We start from the raw sequence: 6,919 nt of genomic DNA on the forward strand, positions 1-6,919 counted from the left end.
GACGCCCTATGGAGCCGCCGTCGCCATCGTCTTCCTCCTCGGGCTCCGACCACCATCGCCGTCGATTCGCCGTCTCCAGCGCGTCCCCGAGCCCGCTTCGACGCCCGCTGCAACCGCGGTGAGCTACGCCACCGTTTCCCTCTCTTCTCCCCCTCGTTCCCTCACCGTAGCCCTCCTCCCCACCACGGCCGAACCTCCGCCGTCGCCGAGCTCGCCGTCGACGCAGCTCCGGTGACCATTTGGTCACCCCGGCGAGTCCAACGAGTCCGTAAGGCCCCGTAGAGCATCCCTAGCGCCTCGCTTCGCTCGCCTTCGAGCTCCAACCACGTTCCCGTGCACGACCGAACCCCGGCGGCCGCAGCCGAGCTCGCCGCCGTCGACTCCGGCCACCCCAGGCCCAGCCACGGCCACCGCCCGACGCGCCATCGAGCTGGCTTTCCAACGCACCTAGCCGCACGCCGTTTGGAGCACCACAGAGGAAACCCGAGGCACTTGTACGCCGCGGACCTCGCCGGCGACTAACCGCCGGCGGGTTTGACCTGTTTGACCTGGGGTTTGACCCCCCCGAGTCACTGACGCGTGGGCCCCGTCGGCCAGGTGGTTAGATTAGCGCTAATCACTGTTAGTTAACCCCCCTGACACTGACAGTGGGCCCCAGCGCCACTAATTCTTAATTAGGATTAATCTAACCTCTGTTAAACCCCCCTGTCACTGACGTGTGGACCCCACACGTCAGGTTTGACCCGGACCAGCCCAGTTGACTGCTGACGTCATGCTTACTCAATGCTGACGCAATATATATATTTTTGGATTTAAATTAAATCAGGAAATTCCAGAATATAATTTAAACTTCAAAAATTCATAACTTTTATTCTGTAACTCCAAATCAGACAAATTATATATGAAAAATGATCAGAAAAATCCAATCTATCCATCTATACTATTTTCATGCATGACTAAACAAGTTAACTTGATGTTTAATGCAGAACAAGGAAAAGCATTTTAAAAGGCCATGTTTGAGTTTGAAATTTGAATCTTTGATTCAAATTGGTTCAAACCCTTCTGGTCTTAGTTGCATTAGCCCAACACACTCATATTGCCATGTTTCATGCATGCATCATATTGTTGCACATTGTTTGGTGATGGTTGTGTATCGGTGTCCTTTGCGACAGGTTCTGCCTCCGAGGAGTACCGTGATTACCCTAACGGAGAACCGTATCAGTGCATCGAACCATCAGGCAAGCAACCAACCATTTGATCATATCGATACAATCCCATGTTCTCGCTCCTGCTCTCTTTTACTGCATTAAGACAACGCGTTTCAAACTGCTGTGTGCTACGGTAGTTGAACCCATTTCCTCTGCATGACCTGTCATTGCCACAGTAACTAGATGAAACCCACTAGCATGTGTAGGAGTTGTATGAGCCATATGTATGTGTTGTTCCTACCTTGCTATGCCTGCTATGCTTAGAGTCGTGTCAGGTCTGGTTCATCTGGGTGATGGGCTAGAGTGAAATGATTATGTCGGTAATGAGAGTGGTGTGGTGAACACGATTTGGTAAAGGTATCGATGAGAGGCCATGTAGGAGTACATGGTGGGTTGTTTCATTGAAGCCGACCTTAAGCACTGAGATCTGTATATGTGATTTAAGATACAACTACTACCATGCATTGGGCCCTGAAATATGACCCCGCTCGACTTCTTATTCACCCTAGCTCTCTGTCCAGGAGTTGCAAGTAGTTTCTGGTGTTTGTAGCCTACTGGAGGCCGTGGACAGCGCTGACCGTAGGGGTGGGCTGTGATGCGGTAGGTACGTGGCCGGGTGTACCGAATACCCGTTAGGTATCTCGGGAACCCTGTTCACATCGTTCGGGGCCGTATGGGAAACCTCGGCCGGACTCCCTGCGGATGGAACCTGAATAGGCGATAAACCTGGACTAGAGGCTTAAGTGTTTAGGTAGGTCGTGGTCTACACCCACGTCGGTTTTCGCTTGAAGTCTGCCGAGCACATGTCGTGTGCAGACGCTAAGTGGTGGAAACATGTATGAAGAAGTACACCCCTGCAGGGTTATCATGATCTATTCGAATAGCCGCGTCTGCGGTAAAGGACTACTTGGTTGCCTATACAGTTCATAGACAAGTAAATGGAAACTGCTAAAAGCCTCAAGATAAGTGTGAGTGCCGAGGATGGCTCTTCCATAGGGAGACGGAGGTGGATCCTCGGTAGTGTATTGAAGTGGTGAGTAGTGGACTCGTGTGCGCAAAACCATTTCAAGTTGGAGTATCGTAGGATAGTCTAGCCAAGAGTCAAAGCTGGCTTGCTGCAATAACTCCACCAACCCTTCTTGATAATATGCATGTATGTAGGATCTGATGTAAGTCTTGCTGAGTACCTTTGTACTCATGTTGCTATAATTTACATTTTACAGAAGACGCTGCAACCCCTTCTGATGGGTTCTATGTAGACGTTGACATCAACGAGTAGGCTAAAGGCCCAGGTGGTGACCCTGAGCTTGTGAAGGACCATGTAGTATAGCTAGGCTTTCCAAGCCTCTTTTATTTTACTAGTTGTCTGTACTCAGACAAGTTACTTCCGCTGCTGGTTTGTATGACTGTATGACTTGAATGTCGGGTCGTGAGACCCGTTCCTCTATGTATGTTATGTATGGCTCCCTGAGCCTTAAATAAAGTACTTGTGTCGTAGAGTCATGTTGTGATGCTTCGTTGTATTTGCACATATCGAGCATATTGTGTGTATGATTGAAATGCTTGGTATGTGTGGGATCTGACTATCTAGTTGTTTATCTTTAGTAGCCTCTCTTATCGGGAAATGTCTCCTAGTGTTACCGCTGAGCCATGGTAGCTTGCTACTGCTCTGGAACACTTAGGCTGGCCAGCATGTGTCCTTCTTCATTCCTGTGTCTGTCCCTTCGGGGAAATGTCACGCATTGAGTACCAGAGTCCTGTTAGCCCGCTACAGCCCGGTTTACCGGAGTCCTGCTAGCCCAGTGCTACAGCCCGGACCCACTTGCTGATGACCGACACGTTCGAAGCTGGGTCATGGATGCCTGTCCCTGTAAGTCTATGCCACTTTGGGTTTACGACTAGTCATGTCAGCCCGGGCTCCTTATCATATGGATGCTAGCGACACTATCATATACGTGAGCCAAAAGGCGCAAACGGTCCCGGGCAAAGGTAAGGCGACACCCGTGGGGATACCGTGCGTGAGGCCGCAAAGTGATATGAGGTGTTACCGGCTAGATCAATGTGACATCGAGTCGGGGTCCTGACAGCGTTGGCATCAGAGCCGGACTGCCTGTAGGTTCTCCAAGCCAAACTGGTCGATGTTGAGTCTAGAAATTCTTTAGTTATATGTAGGGGAATTGTTTGTGGGTTGGAACGTAAGGCTCTTTTTACTCCTTTATCTTATGACATTCTGATCTGAGTCAGTCCATTCTTCCACCGGGGGTTAAGGAATTAGGATCTATTCTCTCTATCAGGATCACGTGTTACTAATCAGTAGTACCTTATAGGTATGATGGATACAAGCCTAGTTCAGTTCTTCTACCATATTATGTTGCTAGGATGGACTCAGAATTTGATATGATGATGTTGAGTGTGTATGAAATCCTTTGTCAAATGTCTCAAAATCCTTCTTGAGCATTTACAGCTGTTATGCTGCCGAAATTTTGCTAGAAATTCTAATGCCTTTGCATTATGATTGTGCTTTCAGATGGCCACTCGCGACCTCAATCAAGTGGTTCGCCTGACTCGATGCCTAGATGTACCCGGCCATACTGCCAAGTTGGTCAAGGTAATGACTGAGGCTGGATACCGCTGGTATCCTGAGTACACGGTCGAAGAGCAATTTCGGGACTTCAATCAAAGCCAGTATCTCTGCACTGTCAGGATATTTCCATCTTATCCTGGATCCACCGAGCCCCTTCACTGCTCCTATGGACTCGGGGTTACTATTGAGATGGATGTGCAGGACGCCGCCTACTCTATGATGACCATCATGCGAGTCAGATCTGGACTATTTCGGGACTCTGATTTCCGGTATATGCCAGGATCACTTCCGGGAGCACAAGGGTATCTCCAGGCTATCTATGCTGACCCCACCCAGGAGGATTCACGGACTCGCACCACTGCTGAGATGCTCGAGGATAAGGACCGTGAAAATCGGGCCTTGAGGTTAGAGCTCTTCAATACCCGTGCTGACCACTGGGCCACATTGACTCGGTTTGCACCGGCGGTGCAAGCTGGATATTCAGATATGCGCGATCTCTATCCTGTGAGATCTGCTTTGCCAGACGTGATGGGTTGGCGTGATGTAGGAGGCATCACCCCACCTCGCGGTCCCCGCAGGCCACCGTCTGTTGGTCCAAGACCTCATCCTAGCCCCTATGGTCCACAAGCTCCGCGAGATCGTCTGTTTCCGGATGATCATGTTGAGCTTCCAGGCTATGGAGGTGACTTCTACAAGGACTACTACGGATCGGTCTGAGTTAGTGGTAGTATCACTAGTTCGCACTAGCTGTGTCATCTATCGTCCCGCGTGACTCATGGGATATGACCTAGTTTGTACTCTTTCCGGAGGTGTAGAAAAATAATGTATAGGAGCTTGGAATGCCTCCGATGAGATGTAATCCTCTTTTCACTGTAATAGTACTTTGTTTGGTCTTGTACTAAACCCTGTATGGTGTGTATGAAGATGGAATAAAGAAGCAGTTTCTGTATTTACCATGTCATACGGATGATCATCTTGCATTTCGAGTTATTCCTTACATTTTATATCCTATGTCGGAATTTTATCATCCTGACTAAATCATTGTCTTGTTTACCTAGGATGGTCAACACGCGCACTAACCCTGCTCCTCAAGAGCAGGCCGAAGGCAGTGAAGTCAGGGATGCAAATCTGCCTCATCCTCCTTCCCTAGCCGAGGTTATGATGGAAGCTGAGAGAAACAAGCGGGAGACCAACCGTTTGTTGGAGCGTATTGAACAGAACACGGCACACCATCAGAGGACTAACGTGGTGTCACTCAGTGATTTTATCAAATTACATCCACCCACGTTCCACCACTCCGTCGAGCCTCTCGACGCTGATGACTGGCTTCGCAGTATCTCTCACAAACTGCGTTCCGCGCTGGTAGCGGAGGCTGACAAGGTCACCTTTGCTGCATATCATCTTGAAGGCCCCGCCAGTCTATGGTGGGAAAATTATGGAGCTATGCGCCCAGCGGGCCATGTCACTACTTGGGCTGAATTCAGTGAGGCTTTCCGTGAACATCACATTCCGGAGGGTCTCATGGACCGTAAACGTGAGGAATTTTGCAATTTCACCCAGGGCCGACTTTCTGTGGATGCTTACAGCAGGGAGTTTGGTAACCTCGCACGATATGCAACTGAGGAAGTGTCTACTGATGCCAAGAAGCAAGCAAGGTTCCATAAGGGACTTAGTCCTGAGCTTCGCCGTGACCTCCGTCTGCATGAGTGCACATCTTTTCAGAAACTTGTCAACAAAGCCATCAGTGCTAAAACTGGTCAGACTGACTATGACGCAACACGCAAGCATGGCCGTGACATGGGTTCCTCGTCCGGTGCTGGTCCTCAGAAGCGCCGCGTGTGGGTGCCCAACACCGCCCTGCCACCCAGGTTCACACCGAGGCCATCTTTCCAGGAACCTCGCCCTGTTCAACAGTCTGCACCGACCAAACCCTATGGGGGTCCAACCAACAATGCTCCTCCACGTACCAGTTCCGTGACTTGTTTCAAGTGTGGGGAATCTGGCCACTATATGCGTGAGTGTCCCCAGACCAACCCCAACCAATCTGCTAAAGCTGTTGGCCGTGGCAAGCCGACAGGGAAAGTGTTCCACGCCAAGCCGGTCACCGCCTCACGTGGCCATGTCAACTGTATCTCTGCCGAAGAAGCTCAAGAGGATCCCAACGTCGTTCTCGGTATGCTCCTTGTTAATTGCCACCCGGCATCTGTTCTTTTCAATACAGGAGCCTCCCATTCATTTATATCTGAAAACTATGCTCGTTTGCATAACACCGCATTCTGTGACATGCCATCCACTATGGAAATTTCTACTCCTGGTTCTAGATGGCAGACCTCTAGGGTAAGTTATGGAAATGAAATCCAAGTCGACAGACTTGTTTTTCTTGCATCGTTGATAGCCCTTAAATCTTCAGATATTAATATCATTCTGGGTATGGACTGGATGTCGGCTCATCATGCCCAAATTGATTGCTTCTCTAGGACTGTTTAACTCACCCATCCTTCGGGGAAGATAGTCAATGTCTTAACCCGAATAGCCAAGCGACAATTATATTCTCTTAACGCCAGCCCTTTGCCAGATCTTGAGGACGTTCCGGTAGTCCGTGACTTTCCGGATGTCTTCCCAGAGGAATTGCCAGGTGTTCCACCTGACAGGGATGTTGAGTTCGTAATAGACCTCATCCCAGGAACCGTTCCGATTGCTAGAAGACCCTATAAGATGGCACCCCTAGAACTAGCCGAGCTTAAGAAACAACTCGATGAGTCCTTGAAAAAGGGTTTCATCTGACCTAGTTCATCTCCGTGGGCTTGCCCCGTCCTATTCGTCAAGAAGAAGGATGGTACGGACCGGATGGTTGTGGATTATCGACCTGTCAATTTGGTCACAATCAAGAACAAATATCCGCTCCCCCGGATCAACGACCTGTATGATCAGCTCGCTGGATCCTCAGTCTTCTCCAAGATGGATTTGAGGTTGGGCTACCATCAAATCAAAATCAGAAACGGGGACATTCCTAAAACGGCCTTTGTTACTCGTTATGGCCAATACGAGTACACCGTCATGTCCTTCGGTTTAACCAACGCTCCAGCCACCTTTTCTCGGTTAATGAACTCAATCTTCATGGAGTATT

The sequence above is a fragment of the Triticum aestivum genome, chromosome 6A, assembly GCF_018294505.1.
Source record: "Triticum aestivum cultivar Chinese Spring chromosome 6A, IWGSC CS RefSeq v2.1, whole genome shotgun sequence".
NCBI classification, from domain to species: Eukaryota; Viridiplantae; Streptophyta; class Magnoliopsida; order Poales; family Poaceae; genus Triticum; species Triticum aestivum.